Here is a 19,547-nt window from a genome sequence, read left to right on the forward strand (position 1 = left end):
AGCAGTGAACAAGCAGAGCCACAGTCCTTGTCCTCATGTAGCTTACAATTCATCAGGGAGACCGACACTGAAGAAACAGTCAATGCTTATTATTTGTGGATTCTGTACTTGCAGGGAGGAAATGAAATGAGTACTTTTTTCCAGTTCCATTAAGGGTTTGTGTTCTGCTTTCCAACCACCAGGTGGAGACCACACAAAACTAATTAAAGTGTTCCCTAAGTCCGCTTTATACTGAATTTGCACAATTCCTTAAGCTCAATCAGGGGCACGGAGAATTCTTTTTCTCTTGTGAGTGAACCACTGACCTTCTAGGGCACAAAACCACAGATCAAAGACCACATGCAAATTCAAAACAAACACAATTTTCACAAGAGAACCTACTGCGTTCAGATCAATGACTTTGAAAATTAATATTGGGAAACCTGTATATTTTATTTTATTTTATTCTGGCTGCACCGCTCAGCATGCTGAATCTTAGTTCCCTGACCAGGGATTGAACCTATGTCTCCTGCAGCAGAAGCGTGGAGTCTTAACCACTGGACTGCCAGGGAAGTTCCAAAACGTGTATATGTTAAATAAGTTTAACAAAAGTAAATATATTTTCGTGTTACCTTATGGCCAGTTAGAGGGTGAGTGAGATGAACTAGAAAAAAAACAGCAGCCAAAAAAAGAAAAAAAAAAAAAGAGGAAGAAAGAAAAAGCAGACACGGACAGGCCTACACAGAGTGAAACACAAGTGGTTGAAAGTTGGGCTGGAGTGTGGGAGAGAAACAAAGAAGGAGCCTAGTCTGATTGTCTGTCCTGGGGCAAGCGCCTGTTTTGCTACTCCTTCTCCCTGTGCCCCGAGGCTAGCAATCCCACAGAGCTCTTTCCAAGGCTGATTAGCCTCCAAGCATCCCCCTTTCTGAACTAGGAACTGGGTCTGCTTTTATTTGCAAAATTCCAAGTTTAATATTAAAACGAAGATTTCTTTTTCCATCCAGCTTGAAAATTTTTTCCACTCCATGTAAAGCAATCACTTGTGTTTTTTTGTTTGTTTTTGCGATATGCGGGGCTCTCACTGTTGTGGCCTCTCCCGTTGCAGAGCACAGGCTCCGGCCGCGCAGGCTCAGCGGCCATGGCTCACGGGCCCAGCTGCTCCTTGGCATGTGGGATCTTCCCTGCCGGGGCACGAACCCGTGTCCCCTGCATCGGCAGGCTGACTCTCAACCACTGCGCCACCAGGGAAGCCCCTCACTTGTGCTTTTAAAGTTTCTTTTTTGTAATTTTACAAGTGCTGTCTTTGGGGGCGAGATATTTACTATTCAGAAGCAGTCAGCTAGCCTTATGCTTTTTTTTAAGTTAGGGGTTTCTCATTCTATAGTATTTGGAAGTTATAATCATTCTAGTGGCCATATAATTGTTCTGAACCTTGTTGCCAATCAAACCTCTGTCTATGTGTGTGTGAGAGCCATAGTGGGTCACAGGCCTGCTGCCTAATTGAGCCTTGTGAAGATGTTCTGTGGTAGGAACAGAGACAAAATTGCCCTCTGGGGAACAGCAGACCCTGTTTCCTGCCTCTTTGGGGATCCAAAAATTTCAGTCACTACAGCTCACCACAAAGAGGGGGAAATAGCCCTGTGTCTGTTGCTCACTTCTCCTTATTTACCAGGAACTGGACGCAATGAAATTAGCAGCAGAACTTCTCCCTGAGGGTCTTGTTGTGCAGACTGTCTGGCATAGCTGTCATTGTAACTAGAAAGTCATGGGGATATTGGAACCAGTTTCCTTGTTCAAGAAAATCCCGTCTCATAGGTACTGTGAATCACCACAGTTTTGAGGCTTCTGTGAAATTACATCATTGGAAAGTTGGTTACCTTTTGACAAAAATGTGACAGTATTCATATTTCTTCTTTTTTTGGGGGGGGTGCCGCACCACGTGGCTTGCAGGATCTTAGTTCCCCAATCAAGGATTGAACCCAGGCTACGTCAGTGAAAGCGCTGAGTCCTAACCACTGGACCACCACGGAACTCCCCATATTTCTTCCTATACCACTTGGGGATTAAAAAAAGTGGAGCACAAAAGAAAGCTAATGTTGTCCTGCTATTTCACAAGTATCTACCTACTTTTTAAGAACTTTAATCCGCCTGTCAATGCAGGGGACACAGGTTCGAGTTCTGGTGTGGGAAGATCCCACATGCCGCGGAGCAACTAAGCCCGTGCGCCACAACTACTGAGCCTGTGAGCCACAACTACTGAAGCCCGCATGCCTAGAGCCCATGCTCCACGACAAGAGAAGTCACCGCAATGAGAAGCCTGTGCACCGCAACAAAGAGTAGCCCCCGCTCGCCGCAACTAGAGAAAGCCCGTGTGCAGCAACGAAGACCCAAAGCAGCCAAAATAAAACAAACAAACAAACAAAAACCCCAAAATTGCCTCACTGGAGCCAGCCATGTGACCTTGGGCTGCTCATTCCACCTCTCGGGGTGTCTGAGTCTTGAAGGTGGAGCATGCCCTCCTGAAGCCTGGGTTAAGATGATCCATTAGGGAGCTGGAAGAAATGTTAGAAGCTTTATTTACATTTTTCCATGTGAAATGTAAGAAAAAATATGAAGCTTTACTAATATTTGATATATGGATCAAGAGAGCACAAGTCAAGAGAGCACAATTTATAAATATACAAAAGTGGGGAGTGCATGCTCAAAAATGTTTCATTCAATGGCATATGAACAAAGAAGTGTGGCGATTGCTGACCTTCCGCTTTCCAAGATGGGGCTACATTCGGTGTTTTTTTAAATTGCTGGTTGCAACCTGTCGTTGGATTGTACAATCCATTTAGGGAATTTCAAAAAAGTAAAATAAAATAAAGTATAAAATATCAGAGTGCATTGCTTGCAGTAAGAATTAAGTATTGTTCCGTGAAACTCTTCAGATGAACACATGTGTGAGTCCTGGATTCAGATGTAAAATGTATGTCCTACTGTGTGGCTTGTGCTTAAAAGAAAATTGAAAGCAACTGGACTAGAACCCTAACGTTTCATCCTCGGACCAGCAGCAGTATCATATGAGAACTTATTAGCAAGGCAATTTCTTCAATCCCATCCCAGATTTACTGTAGCAGAAAGTCAGGGTGGAGCCCGGCAATCAGGGTTTAAAGAGTGCTCTAGGTGATTCTGCTGAACCCTAGAGTTTAGAGCCACTGGCCTAGAACATCTCTAGGACTCATCTGGTTACAAAACTTTAAGACTCTGTTGGAGTTATTCATTTAACTAAGGCAATGTTTTCCAAACTTACCTGGTTATAATACTCACTTGGTGATTTCAAAGTACTTCAGAGTAAGCAGGTCTGGGGTGGCACCTTGGAATCTTACTTTTAACAAACATCTCTGGTGACTCTTGTGATCAGACAAGTTTGGGAGCTACTTTACCAAGAGATATGGAGAAAGAGTCTGGAGGGGCTTCCCTGGTGGTGCAGTGGTTGGGAATCCACCTGCCAAAGCAGGGGACACGGGTTCGAGCCCTGATCCAGGAAGATCCCACATGCCGCAGAGCAACTAAGCCCGTGAGCCACAAATACTGAGCCTGCGAGCCACAACTACTGAGCCCGCATGCCACAACTACTGAAGCCTGCGCGCCTAGAGCCCACGCTCCACAATAGAAGCCACCGCAATGAGAAGCACGTGCACCATAACAGAGAGTAGCCCCCGCTCGCCGCAACTAGAGAAAGCCCGCCCGAAGCAACGAAGACCCAGTGCAGACAAAAATAAATAAATAAATAATAAAATAAATTAAAAAAAAAAAAAAAGAGTCTGGAGAAGGTAACTATTTTACTGAGCAGAAACAGTGTTATAGAGAAACCAAGTCTAAGGCAAGGGAAATCAGCCCTTCAAACCGGAACCCAAAAGGCTAAAATTATTTAAACATTCATAAACTGAATGACCTTCCTTTCATTTTGCCTCAGCTGAGATTGTGAGTCTCTTCTGAAAACCTAGCTCTGGAGTCCTGCACGGCACTTCCACACTAGCACATAGTAGGTGCTCAAGAAGTGCTAATTGAATGAGCCTTGCATGCCTACAATAATTAGCCCTGGGGTGGGCGTGAAGGGCAGCTCCTGGATTCAGGGAGTTTGGGGCAGATGTTGGAGGAGATGTTCTCAAATTCCTTTACAGCTGGACCAGGCCAATTTCAAACACCTTGGTGGGGTAGAGACCCCACTTTCAAAAATTAACTACTGAATTAAAAAAGAAAAGAAAAGAAAAGAAAATGGTCAGAAGAACCTAGGGGCAAGACAGGAATAAAGATGCAGACTGGATGAATGGAGTTGAGGATATGGGGACAGGGAAGGGTAAGCTGGGACAAAGTGAGAGAGTGGCATGGACATATATACACTACCAAACGTAAAATAGATAGCTAGTGGGAAGCAGCGCATAGCACAGGGAGATCAACTCGGTGCTTTGCGACCACCTAGAGGGGTGGGATAGGGAGGGTGGGAGGGAGGGAGACGCAAGAGGGAAGAGATATGGGGATATATGTATATCTATAGCTGATTCACTTTGTTATAAAGCAGAAACTGACACACCATTGTAAAGCAATTATACTCTAATAAAGATGTTAAAAAAATTAACTATCAAAGTCGACTTAGTTTTGCTACTGCTAAAACTACATTCCCAGTTGATTGTAATTAAAATCTTTATAAGTTATAAAAATAATGTCTGCATATTATAAATATATTCAATAAAAATGTGTATAAAAATCTGAAAATCCTCTGACACCCTCCTCCCATTCTCAGCCCTAAACGCCCCCGTCATCATTGCTAACAATTTGGAGAATATTTTCTGACTTTTTGATATACACACATGTAACCTTTAAAGAACAAAATTATTACTGATGTTATTCTGTAATTTTTCAGTAGACAATAGATCATGGCTATTTTTCTGTGTCATCATATATCTAGCCAATTCTTTAGTACACAAGCAGGTTTTAAATGTTTAATCTTTATGAAACGTATTTGACCTTAGAACACTTAAAATTAGAATGTATTTTGGCTGGGGGCTTCCCTGGTGGTCCAGTGGTAAAGAATCCGCCCCCCCAGTGCAGGGGACCCGGGTTCGATCCCTGGTCAGGGAACTAAGATCCTACATGCCACAGGGCAACTAAGCCCACGTGCCACAACTACTGAGACCGCATGCCTCAACTAGAGAGCCCATGTGCCGCAAACTACAGAGCCCATGCACTCTGGAGCCCCGTGTGCCACAACTACAGAGCCCACACGCCCTGGAGCCCACATGCCACAACTAGAGAGAGAAAACCCGCACGCCACAACTAGAGAGCGCTGCAACAAAAGATCTCGTGTACCTCAGCTAAGACCTGATGCAGCCAAAAAATTAAAAAATTTAAAAAAAGAATGTATTTTGACTGAATATCCACAAGTATTCAAGGCAGACAATGTGTGCTTGGATTAAAGTAGACAGCAAAACAATGTCTCCCGAACAGCTTATACTGCAAGAAATGATATAAATTTAATTTATGGCATTTAAAAATCTTTATAACAGGAAGAAGAATGAGTGAAAAAATTAAATCATCATATTTTACAAAGAACAAATTATGTTGAGATTAAGTAAAATGTTTTCATTTTATATTTTGTTATAAAATGTGACATAAAAGCAAACTCAAAATAAAAATAGCATTTGGGGTTATTTTATCACATAGCTTAATAGCTGCAATACTCTTGTGGAGGTAAACATCTTATATGTAGTAAATTATCAGATCTGTTGCTATATGTTGACTCATAGCACAATATTTTAAAAAATCCCATTTTTAATATAAGAACACTGTAACAAAAGAAAGAAGTACACAAACCATACAAACATTTTATGGTCTTCATGTATTCTTGACTTAGATCCTCTAAAAATACTTAATTATATCCTGTTTGATAGCTCTCTGCTGATTTTTCTGGAAACTGACGGGTACGATCATTCATTTTGATGTTGACTTGTTCAATAATTCTGCTCTTTTAATTTGCACAAATCTTTTGAACTACAGGACTGTTTTTCATTGGAAACTTTTTTCTTTTAGGCTTCAGTCTATGAGGAGCAAGTTTGTATATTATATGTTTAATAAACATCAAATAATAGCCTCAAATGTATGTGTCAGTTATGAGATAAGACACTTGGCATGAAAAGCAGTCATCATCCAAAAGAGGATGTGTGGTGAGGCGGTCAGAGGAGTGAGTTTCCCAGGCATAGACTTACACACTAGATATTTTTCTCCTGCAATTTCCTCGCATTCTGAGGCAACCTTAGAATTTGATGAAGCTTTATGGTTTAAGACCCAATTGTTATATTTAGCCAGGGAGTAAATAAATGCTAAAAAGATGCTATAGATTTAACTTCGGGGTCATTTTTTTCTAATATCAGAATAAAACTCCTGAATCTGAATTCTTCAGCCCAAGACTCAGGCCTAAGGGAGGATATTCCTCTAGTGAGACATCTGCCATTAATTCAATTAATATTGAGGGTGAGGAGGAAAGGAAACACCCTTCCATCACTTTCATCGAGGCTTTATAACTTTCTTTTATAGTCTACAAAGCATTGTGTATAGATTATTTCATTTAACCCTTAGAAACACACTGTGAAACAGTGTATTACTGCCATTTTACAGATTAAGAAACTGAGGCTCAGAGTGGTAAAGCGACTTGTGCAAGGTCCCTAGAAATCAAATTTGTGTTTGGTGTCAAAGCTTATGTTTTATCCACCGTGGCAAGATTCCCAGTGCTTCAGTCATGTACCCACCATTAACATTTTTGCCCCCGTACCGCTGCTTTACTTCTTGATTAAGATTTATTTTTAAATTGACTCATTTGGGGGGGTTTGCTTTTTATATCTGGATATTACAAAAGGAAATTTTATAATGGTGATCTTCAAAGTGGGGAGTGAAAACGTTATGAAAGGAACCAGGCAAGGATTTGTAAAAAAATCATGGCCGTGCCTTGTGGCTTGCGAGATCTTAGTTCCTCAACAGGGATTGAACCCAGGCCACGGCAGTGAAAACACGACTCCTAACCACTGGACCGTCAGGGAACTCCCCCAAGGATAGTTTTAAGGCAATCGTTTTCAGATCCTCAACTTCAATGGGTCCTCTTTACTCTGCCTGAGAACATGCTCTTCCCTTCTCCCCTCCCCCATCCTGTTCTTACTGGGTGGCCTTACCCTGGAGGATAAAAATCTGTGGGGTCCAAACAAACAGATATTTTGAAATATCCTTTTGATTTCGGCAAAATTAAAGAAAGACTTGATGGTGTTTTCAGCTTATTGATCAATAAGAGTAATATGTGAGGAAAGATCACTCCTTGGATTTTGGGATAGAACTCAAATGAATTCAAAGATTGATGTTGCTGTAACAAAACTCCCTTTCCCATTTATTTATGTCAACAGGGTTTTTCAGAGCTGACATCCATAAAAATGAAAAACAGAAATAGAGTTGAAGCTAAATCTGTTTCATTCAACCAGTATGTAATATTCATCAGTTAACTTAAAAAATTAATGATCTGAAAGTGAAGTCAAGAAAAAACTGCCATTTACCATTGCAACAAAAAGAATAAAATATCTAGGAATAAACCTACCTAAGGAGACAAAAGACCTGTATGCAGAAAATTATAAGACACTGATGAAAGAAATTAAAGATGATACAAATAGATGGAGAGATATACCATGTTCTTGGATTGGAAGAATCAACATTGTGAAAATGACCCTACTACCCAAAGCAATCTATACAGATTCAATGCAATCCCTATCAAACTACCACTGGCATTTTTCACAGAACTAGAACAAAAAATTTCACAATTTGTATGGAAACACAAAAGACCCTGAATAGCCAAAGCAATCTTGAGAACGAAAAGCAGAGCTGGAGGAATCAGGCTCCCTGACTTCAGACTATACTACAAAGCTACAGTAATCAAGACAGTATGGTACTGGCACAAAAACAGAAAGATAGATCAATGGAACAGGATAGAAAGCCCAGAGATAAACCCACGCACATATGGTCACCTTATTTTTGATAAAGGAGGCAGGAATGTACAGTGGAGAAAGGACAGCCTCTTCAATAAGTGGTGCTGGGAAAACTGGAAAGGTACATGTAAAAGTATGAGATTAGATCACTCCCTAACACCATACACAAAAATAAGCTCAAAATGGATTAAAAACCTAAATGTAAGGCCAGAAACTATCAAACTTTTAGAGGAAAACATAGGCAGAACACTCTATGACATAAATCACAGCAAGATCCTTTTTGACCCACCTCCCAGAGAAATGGAAATAAAAACAAAAATAAACAAATGGGGCCTAGTGAAACTTCAAAGCTTTTGCACAGCAAAGGAAATCATAAACAAGACCAAAAGACAACCCTCAGAATGGGAGAAAATATTTGCAAATGAAGCAACTGACAAAGGATTAATCTCCAAAATTTACAAGCAGCTCATGCAGCTCAATAACAAAAAAACAAACAACGCAATCCAAAAATGGGCAGAAGACCTAAATAGACATTTCTCCAAAGAAGATATATAGACTGCCAACAAACACATGAAAGAATGCTCAACATCATTAATCATTAGAGAAATGCAAATCAAAACTACAATGAGATATCATCTCACACCAGTCAGAATGGCCATCATCAAAAAATCTAGAAACAATAAATGCTGGAGAGGGTGTGGAGAAAAGGCAACACTCTTGCACTGCTGGTGGGAATGTGAATTGGTACAGCCACTATGGAGGACAGTATGGAGGTTCCTTAAAAAACTACAAATAGAACTACCATATGACCCAGCAATCCCACTACTGGGCATATACCCTGAGAAAACCATAATTCAAAAAGAGTCATGTACCAAAGTGTTCATTGCAGCTCTACTTACAATAGCCAGGAGATGGAAACAACCTAAGTGTCCATCATTGGATGAATGGATAAAGAAGATGTGGCACATATATACAATGGAATATTACTCAGCCCTAAAAAGAAATGAAATTGAGCTATTTGTAATGAGGTGGATGGACCTAGAGTCTGTCAAACAGAGTGAAGTAAGTCAGAAAGAGAAAGACAAATACCGTATGCTAACACATATATATGGAATTTAAGAAAAATAAAATGTCATGAAGAACCTAGGGGTAAGACAGGAATAAAGACACAGACCTACTAGAGAATGGACTTGAGGATACGGGGAAGGGGAAGGGTAAGCTGGGACAAAGTGAGAGAGTGGCATGGATATATATACACTACCAAACGTAAAATAGATAGCTAGTGGGAAGCAGGCGCATAGCACAGGGAGATCAGCTCCGTGCTTTGTGACCACCTAGAGGGGTGGGATAGGGAGGGTGGGAGGGAGGGAGACACAAGAGGGAAGAGAGATGGGAACATATGTATGTGTATAACTGATTCACTTTGTTATAAAGCAGAAACTAGCACACCATTGTAAAGCAATTATACTCCAATAAAGATGTAAAAAAAAAAATTATCGGCCATATTCATACTGTTAAGATGTGTTTTTTCAATTCAGCTTCTCTTTTTAAGTTTGAAATTCATCATGAATTTTAACATATTTAGGTTTTTTGATCAATGTGTACTGATATAATTATAACTTAATTGAGGAAAAAAAGTTTATGATGAAAATAAAGTTTAACACCTAGAACTTTATGGTCATGGGTAATGAAAATCGCTGTAGTCTGTTCAGGCTGCTATAACAAAAATACCTTAGATTAGACGGCTTACAAACAACAGAAATTTATTTCCCACAGTTCTGGAGACTGGGAAGTCCAAGATCAATGTGCTGGCAGATTCAGAGTCTGCGGAAGACCCACTTCCTGGTTCACAGAGGGCCATCTTCTTGTTGTGTCCTTACATGGTGGAAGGCGTGAGGGATCTCCCTGAAGTCTCTTTTATAAGAACATGAGGCTCCATTCTCATGACCTAATCACTTCCCAAAGGCTTCACCCCATAATAGCATCACATTGGAAATTAGGATTTCAACACAGAAATTTTGGGGTGATTAAAAACATTCCGTCTATAGCAAAAACGTATCTTGGTTCTTTTTTTTTAAACAGTATTATTATTTTTTAAAATTAATTAGTTTATTTTTGGCTGCGTTGGGTCTTCATTGCTGCGCGTAGGCTTTTCTCTAGTTGTGGTGAGTGGGGGCTACTCTTCGTGTGGTGAGCGGGCTTCTCATGGCGGTGGCTTCTCTTGTTGCAGAGCACAGGCTCTAGGTGCACGGGCTTCAGTAGTTGTGGCACGCAGGCTCAGTAGTTCAGGCTTGCAGGCTCTAGAGCGCAGCCTCAGTAGTTGCGGCACACGGGCTTAGTTGCTCCGCGGCATGTGGGATCTTCCCGGACTAGGGCTCGAACCCGTGTCCCCTGCATTGGCAGGCGGATTCTCAACCACTGCATCACCAGGGAAGCCCTGTATGTTGGTTCTTATAAACATTTTTATTGCAGTAGGTAGAATAAGGTTATAAAGGCTTTTAGGCTTAAGAATGTATTATATGGGGTCAGGGTTTCTTAACCACAGTACATTATGGGGCAGTTAATTCTCTGTTGTTGTTTCGGGGAGTGCTTTCCTGTGTTCTTAAGAATAATTATCAGCATTCCTGACTTCTACCAACTAGATACCAGTAGCACACTCTCCCCCCGGCCCCAAGTTATGACAACCAAAAATGATCTAGATATTGCCAAAAGTCTCTTGTGGCGCAAAATCACCTGCAGTTGAGAACCACTACATTAGGCTATAATTCTGTGGGGGAGTTAATAGAAAATGGAAATTCAAGGAGAAAAGGAATTGTGCAATTTCTGCTTGTTAAAGAAGAGCCTATTCATTTTTAGTTGTAGTCACTAAGGGATTTTGAGTCTACTGCTCTGTATCACCATACAGATAGAAATGAAATTTTCTTTGCTGTTATGGGTTGAATTGTGTCCCCCCCCCAAAAGATATATTGAAATTCTAGTTCCTGCCACCCCAAAATATGACACTAATTGGAAATAGAGTCATTACAGAGATTATCAAGTTAAAATGGGGGCTATTAGGGTGCATCCTAATCCAGTCTGGCTGGTGTCCTTATAAAAAGGGGGAATTTGGACACAGACACAGACATGCACAAAAGGCAGACAGTGTGGACATGGCCACATGTTGATGAAGACAGAGATTGCACTGATGCTGCTGCAAATCAGGGAATGTCAGGCTGGTCAGCACAGGAAGCTAGGAAGAGGCAAGGAAGGATTCTATCCAGAGTCCCAGAGGGACACAGCCCTGCCAACACCTTGATTTTGGACTTTTAGCCTCCAAAACTATAAGGTAATACTTTTTTTTTAAGTCATCCAGTTTGTGATGGCACCCCTTGTAAACTAGTATACTTGCCATAAATATAAAACCACAGAAACAAATACAGTAAAAACAAGACGATGCTCTTAAATGTTATTAAATTCCAGCTAAAGGCTTAGGAATCTACTAAAGACAGGCTTGAGCCTTATCATCTTTTTATTAAAAGGAAGAATAGTCAATGTTACACCCATGTTCACAGCAGCATTTTTGGCGATAAACAAAAGGTGGAAGTAACCTGAGTGTCCATTGATCAATGAATGAACAAACAAAATATGGTGCTAACACACAATGGAATATTATTCATACTTTAAAAGGAAGGAAATTCTGACACATGCTACAACACTGATGAACCCTGAGGGCATTATGCTAAGTGAAATAAGCCAGACACAAAGAGACAAATACTGTAAATAATTTCAATTATATTATGTACTTAGAGTAGTCAAATTCATAGAGATAGACAGTAGAATGGTGGTTGCCAGGGGCTGGGGGGAAGGCAGAATGTGGACTTACTCTTTCGTGGGTATGGAGGTTTAGTCTTTCAATACGAAAAGAATTCTGTGGATGGATGGTGGTGATGGTGGCACGACAATGTGAATGTATTTAATGCAACTGAAATGTACACTTAAAAAACAGTTAAAATGGCCCATTTTATAATGTGTATTTTACCACAATTAAAAAGAAAAAAAGAATAGCTAAAGTTAAAAGAGGTCGCAAAGGCACAATAACACAATCACACAAATTGGACATTAATTGAAATTTGAATAACTTTCTATGTGAGTCAATATAATTTTTTTGCTGGATAAATGTCTGCCCAAGGTCATCTCACAGGGTGGGAAACTCTATCCTACAACATGTTAACTTCCCTAAAAAGATTTAAGACATACAGAGCCAGTGCCGGATCCAGGGCTTGAACTCAGCCCTTTGACTCAGTCCAGCACACTTTCCTTGTAACACAAAGGATGTTTATTTTGAAATAATAACACCTGGTCCTTAGGTATTGGACCAGGGGATAAACTGTGAGCCTGGTGCCCTCTGTTAGGTTGGTGGTTGGCAGGGAAGCATTCTGAGGTGAAGGAGAGAGAAAGAAGAAACTCTTGGATGGTTGAGTTTCCAGGGGGAGGTCAGGGAGCTTTGAAGCAAAAGTAAAGAGCTGAGGAGAGAGAGACAGTGACCAGAAAAAATAAATACAGTCTCATTACAGTGCAATTGAGGGGGAAAAGTGAAGATCCATACTGGAAAATTGCATAATGTAGGCCTCTTGGAAAACTGCAGTTATTTGATAGTTGTCTATTTTATTTCTGTTTTGTTTGATCATTCTGGGGAACTGCAGCATGGGTGATTCAGTGATAACTGGAGACAGAAGCTTAGAGGCGTTTAATCCAGAGTTAGAAGCAAGAAAGGTGAGAACAATTTCGTTAAGTGTGAATGGGAATAGTGGAATATTTTCAGACCAAATATTATTTGAAACACTGTTTTTATGGGTGGATTGGAAGACATTTTAAATGTGGGTTTAAAATTAGTTTGGAAATTGTCTTTAAGCAGGGATTGCATAAGTTATTTTAAAAGCTGGGCCTCATTAAAAATGCATTAAGGAACAATCAGATACTGTGTGTCTGCCAGTGTGATGCAGTCTGAGGCACAGAGCACCTCCTAGGAAGCTTCTAGCCGGTAACGAGGACTTGAGTCTAAGGAGGCCTCTGGAGGTGCACTCCTATTTGCAGGAAATGGGGGAGGGGGGAGAAAAGAAAAGGTTAAATGATAACATTTGAGCTGAGATTTGCTGTAAAATACTTCAGTAAGGAAAAAAAAGTGAAAGAAATGTGCATTAGTTTCCTGTTGCTGCCATAACAAATTATCACAAACTTGGTGGCCTTTAAATAACAGAGATGCTTTATCTGTAAGTTTGGAGGCCAAAAGTCCAAAATCAAGGTGTTGGGAAAGCTGCACTCCCCCCAAAGGCTCCTGGGGAGGAGTCATTCCCTGCCCCTTCCAGCTTCCACTGACTCCAGCTTTTCCTTGGCCTTGTGGCTGCATCACTCCAATCTCGGCCTCCACGGTCATATTGCCTCCCTTTCTTCTATGTCAAAACTCCCTATATCTCTTTCTTATAAGGATACATGCAGTTGCATTTAGACCCCCCCGGATAATTCAGGATAAGTACCTCCTCTCAATATCCTTGACTTAATTACATCTTTTGCCATATAAGATAACATCCACTCCTTTGCCATGTAAGGCAATATTATCTTTTATGGCAAAAGATGTGATTAGGGCTTCCCTGGTGGCGCAGTGGTTAAGAATCTGCCTGCCAATGCAGGAGACATGAGTTCTAGCCCTGGTCCGGGAAGATCCCACATGCCGTGGAGCAACAAAGCCCGTGCACCGCGACTACTGAGCCTGCACTCTAGAGCCTGTGAGCCACAACTACTGAGCCTGCGTGCCACAACTACTGAACCCACGTGCCAAAACTACTGAAGCTCGCGTGCCTAGAGCCTGTGCTCCACAACAAGAGAAGCCACTGCAATAAGAAGCCCGCACAACATGACGAAGCGTAGTCCCTGCTTGCCACAACTACAGAAAGTCTGCGTGCAGCAACAAAGACCCAATGCAGCCAAAAATAAATAAATTAAATAAATAAATTTAAGATGCATGCTTTTTCTTCTCTAGCTCAACAGACCAAAGACAAAGTAGTTCTCTGAAAGTAGAATCAGAGGACTTTAGAATTAATTAAAAACAACAAAAAAAGATGTGATTAAGTTAAGGATATTAGAACGTGGGCATATCTTTTGCAGGTCCACCATTCAGCCCACAAAATCTTGATAATCACTAAAATTTATTTATTTATTTATCCAATGTTATTGAGGAAAATTTAACAAATATAATTATACATATTTAAAGTGTAGAACATGATGATTTGATACACCTGTATGTTGTGGAACCATTACAAGATCAAGAAAATGAACACATCCAATGCTTCGCATAGTTAACTTTTTTCTTTTTTTTTTGTGGAGAGAACGCTAAAGATCTACTCTCATCAATTTTCAGGGTTTTTTTTTGTTTGTTTCTTTTTTCTGCTTTATAACAAAATGAATCAGTTATATATATACATATGTTCCCATATCTCTTCCCTCTTGCATCTTCCTCAATCCCACCCTCCCTATCCCACCCCTCCAGGCGGTCACAAAGCACCGAGTTGATCTCCCTGTGCTATGCGCTGCTTCCCACTAGCTATCTATTTTACGTTTGGTAGTGTATATATGTCCATGCCTCTCTCTCGCTTTGTCACAGCTTACCCTTCGCCCTCCCCATATCCTCAAGTCCATTCTCTAGTAGGTCTGTGTATTTATTCCTGTTTTACACTAGGTTCTTCATGACATTTTTTTTCCCTTAAATTCCATATATATGTGTTAGCATACGGTATTTGTCTCTCTCTTTCTGACTTACTTCACTCTGTATGACAGACTCTAGGTCTATCCACCTCATTACAAACAGCTCAATTTCATTTCTTTTTAGGGCTGAGTAATATTCCATTGTATATATGTGCCACATCTTCTTTATCCATTCATCCAATGATGGACACTTAGGTTGTTTCCATCTCTGGGCTATTGTAAATAGAGCTGAAATGAACATTTTGGTACATGACTCTTTTTGAATTATGGTTTTCTCAGGGTATATGCCCAGTAGTGGGACTGCTGGGTCATATGGTAGTTCTATTTGTGGTTTTTTAAGGAACCTCCATACTGTTCTCCATAGTGGCTGTATAAATTTACATTCCCACCAACAGTGCAAGAGGGTTCCCTTTTCTCCACACCCTCTCCAGCATTTATTGTTTCTAGATTTTTTGATGATGGCCACTCTGACTGGTGTGAGATGATATCTCATTGTAGTTTTGATTTGCATTTCTCTAATTAGTGATGTTGAACATTCTTTCATGTGTTTATTGGCAGTCTGTATATCTTCTTTGGAGAAATGTCTATTTAGGTCTTCTGCCCATTTTTGGATTGCGTTGTTTGTTTTTTTGTTATTGAGCTGCATGAGCTGCTTGTAAATTTTGGAGATTAATCCTTTGTCAGTTGCTTCATTTGCAAATATTTTCTCCCATTCTGAGGGTTGTCTTTTGGTCTTGTTTATGGTTTCCTTTGCTGTGCAAAAGCTTTGAAGTTTCATTAGGCCCCATTTGTTTATTTTTGTTTTTATTTCCATTTCTCTGGGAGGTGGGTCAAAAAGGATCTTGCTGTGATTTATGTCATAGAGTGTTCTGCCTATGTTTTCCTCTAAAAGTTTGATAGTTTCTGGCCTTACATTTAGGTTTTTAATCCATTTTGAGCTTATTTTTGTGTATGGTGTTAGGGAGTGATCTAATCTCATACTTTTACATGTACCTGTCCAGTTTTCCCAGCACTACTTATTGAAGAGGCTGTCCTTTCTCCACTGTACATTCCTGCCTCCTTTATCAAAAATAAGGTGACCATATGTGCGTGGGTTTATCTCTGGGCTTTCTATCCTGTTCCATTGATCTATCTTTCTGTTTTTGTGCCAGTACCATACTGTCTTGATTACTGTAGCTTTGTAGTATAGTCTGAAGTCAGGGAGCCTGATTCCTCCAGCTCCGTTTTTCATTCTCAAGATTGCTTTGGCTATTCAGGGTCTTTTGTGTTTCCATACAAATTGTGAAATTTTTTGTTCTAGTTCTGTGAAAAATGCCAGTGGTAGTTTGATAGGGATTGCATTGAATCTGTAGATTGCTTTGGGTAGTAGGGTCATTTTCACAATGTTGATTCTTCCAATCCAAGAACATGATATATCTCTCCATCTATTTGTATCATCTTTAATTTCTTTCATCAGTGTCTTATAATTTTCTGCATACAGGTTTTTTGTCTCCTTAGGTAGGTTTATTTCTAGATATTTTATTCTTTTTGTTGCAGTGGTAAATGGGAGTGTTTTCTTGATTTCACTTTCAGATTTTTCATCATTAGTGTATAGGAATGCCAGAGATTTCTGTGCATTAATTTTGTATCCTGGTACTTTCCCGAATTCATTGATTAGCTCTAGTAGTTTTCTGGTAGCATCTTTAGGATTCTCTATGTATAGTATCATGTCATCTGCAAATAGTGACAGCTTTCCTTCTTCTTTTCCGATTTGGATTCCTTTTATTTCCTTTTCTTCTCTGATTGCTGTGGCTAAAACTTCCAAAACTATGTTGAATAAGAGCAGTGAGAGTGGGCAACCTTGTCTTGTTCCTGATCTTAGTGGAAATGCTTTCACTTTTTCACCATTGAGGATGATGTTGGCTGTGGGTTTGTCATATATGGCCTTTATTATGTTGAGGAAAGTTCCCTCTATGCCTTTTTTTTAAAAATCATAAATGGGTGTTGAATTTTGTCGAAAGCTTTCTCTGCATCTATTGAGATGATCATATGGTTTTTCTCCTTCAATTTGTTAATATGGTGTATCACGTTGATTGATTTGCGTATATTGAAGAATCCTTGCATTCCTGGAATAAACCTCACTTGATCATGGTGTATGACCCGTTTAATGTGCTGTTGGATTCTGTTTGCTAGTATTTTGTTGAGGATTTTTGCATCTGTGTTCATCAGTGATATTGGCCTGTAGTTTTCTTGCTTTGTGACATCTTTGTCTGGTTTTGGTATCAGGGTGATGGTGGCCTCGTAGAATGAGTTTGGGAGTGTTCCTCCCTCTGTTATATTTTGGAAGAGTTTGAGAAGGATAGGTGTTAACTCTTCTCTAAATGTTTGATAGAATTCGCCTGTGAAGCCATCTGGTCCTGGGCTTTTGTTTGTTGGAAGATTTTTAATCAGTTTCAATTTCAGTGCTTGTGATTGGTCTGTTCATATTTTCTATTTCTTCCTGATTCAGTCTTGGCAGGTTGTGCCTTTCTAAGAATTTGTCCATTTCTTCCAGGTTGTCCATTTTATTGGCATAGAGTTGCTTGTAGTAATCTCTCATGATCTTTTGTATTTCTGCAGTGTCAGTTGTTACCTCTTCTCTTTCATTTCTAATTCTATTGATTTGAGTCTTCTCCCTTTTTTTCTTGATGAATCTGGCTAATGGTTTATCAATTTTGTTTATCTTCTCAAAGAACCAGCTTTTAGTTTTATTGATCTTTGCTATCGTTTCCTTCATTTCTTTTTCATTTATTTCTGATCTGATTTTTATGATTCCTTTCCTTCTGCTAACTTTGGGTTTTTTTTGGTTCTTCTTTCTCTAATTGCTTTAGGTGCAAGGTTAGGTTGTTTATTTGAGATGTTTCCTGTTTCTTAAGGTAGGATTGTATTGCTATAAACTTCCCTCTTAGAACTGCTTTTGCTGCATTCCATAGATTTTTGGGTCGTCGTGTCTACATTGTCATTTGTTTCTAGGTATTTTTTTATTTCCTCTTTGATTTCTTCAGTGATCACTTCGTTATTAAGTAGTGTATTGTTTAGCCTCCATGTGTTTGTATTTTTTACAGATCTTCCTGTAATTGATATCTAGTCTCATAGTGTTGTGGTCAGAAAAGATACTTGATACAATTTCAATTTTCTTAAATTTACCAAGGCTTGATTTGTGACCCAAGATATGATCTATCCTGGAGAATGTTCCATGAGCACTTGAGAAAAATGTGTATTCTGTTGTTTTTGGATGGAATGTCCTATAAATATCAATTAAGTCCATCTTGTTTAATGTATCATTTAAAGCTTGTGTTTCCTTATTTATTTTCATTTTGGATGATCTGTCCATTGGTGAAAGTGGGGTGTTAAAGTCCCCTACTATGATTGTGTTACTGTCTATTTCCCCTTTTATGGCTGTTAATATTTGCCTTATGTATTGAGGTGCTCCTATGTTGGGTGCATAAATATTTACAATTGTTATATCTTCTTCTTGGATCGATCCCTTGATCATTATGTAGTGTCCTTCTTTGTCTCTTGTAATAGTCTTTATTTTAAAGTCTATTTTGTCTGATATGAGAATTGTTACTCCAGCTTTCTTTTGGTTTCCATTTTCATGAAATATCTTTTTCTATCCCCTTTCAGTCTGTATGTGTCTCTAGGTCTGAAGTGGGTCTCTTGTAGACAGCAAATATATGGGTCTTGTCTTTGTATCCATTCAGCCAATCTGTGTCTTTTGGTGGGAGCATTTAGTCCATTTACATTTAAGGTAATTATCGATATGTGTGTTCCTATTCCCACTTTCTTAATTGTTTTGGGTTCGTTATTGTAGGTCTTTTCCTTCTCTTGTGTTTCTTGTCTAGAGAAGTTCCTTTAGCAGTTGTTGTAGAGCTGGTTTGGTGGTGCTGAACTCTCTCAGCTTTTGCTTGTCTGTAAAGGTTTTAATTTCTCCATAAAATCTGAATGACATCCTTGCTGGGTAGAGTAATCTTGGTTGCAGGTTTTTCTCCCTCATCACTTTAAATATGTCCTGCCAGTCCCTTCTGGCTTGCAGAGTTTCTGCTGAAAGTTCAGCTGTTAACCTTATGGGGATTCCCTTGTGTGTTATTTGTTGTTTTTCCCTTGCTGCTTTTAATATGCTTTCTTTGTATTTAATTTTTGACAGTTTGATTAATATGTGTCTTGGCATATTTCTCCTTGGATTTATCCTGTATGGGACTCTCTGTGCTTCCTGGACTTGATTAACTATTTCCTTTCCCATATTAGGGAAGTTTTCAACTATAATCTCTTCAAATATTTTCTCAGTCCCTTTCTTTTTCTCTTCTTCTTCTGGAACCCCTATAATTCGAATGTTGGTGCATTTAATGTTGTCCCAGAGGTCTCTGAGACTGTCCTCAGTTCTTTTCATTCTTTCTTCTTTATTCTGCTCTGCAGTAGTTATTTCCACTATTTTATCTTCCAGGTCACGTATCCATTCTTCTGCCTCAGTTATTCTGCTATTGATCCCATCTAGAGTATTTTTCATTTCATTTATTGTGTTGTTCATCATTGTTTGTTTCATCTTTAGTTCTTCTAGGTCCTTGTTAAATGTTTCTTGCATTTTGTCTATTCTATTTCCAAGATTTTGGATCATCTTTACTATCATTATTCTGAATTCTTTTTCAGGTAGACTGCCTATTTCCTCTTCATTTGTTAGGTCTGGTGGATTTTTATCTTGCTCCTTCATCTGCTGTGTGTTTTTCTGTCTTCTCATTTTGCTTATCTTACTGTGTTTGGGGTCTCCTTTTTGCAGGCTGCAGGCTCATAGTTCCCATTGTTTTTGGT

At 39.5% G+C, this 19,547-nt stretch overlaps 1 protein-coding gene across 2 annotated transcripts in view; it reads right to left on the reverse strand.

The window, feature by feature from the left end:
- Positions 1 to 19,547, reverse strand: part of TSC22D2 (TSC22 domain family member 2) — a 126,598-nt gene that overhangs the window by 39,958 nt on the left and 67,093 nt on the right. The gene's annotated exons all lie outside the window — the stretch shown is intronic.

This window comes from Delphinapterus leucas, chromosome 4 (assembly GCF_059928025.1).
Source record: "Delphinapterus leucas isolate spDelLeu-1000000601 "Yukka" chromosome 4, BTC_Dleu_Yukka2, whole genome shotgun sequence".
Taxonomy (NCBI): Eukaryota; Metazoa; Chordata; class Mammalia; order Artiodactyla; family Monodontidae; genus Delphinapterus; species Delphinapterus leucas.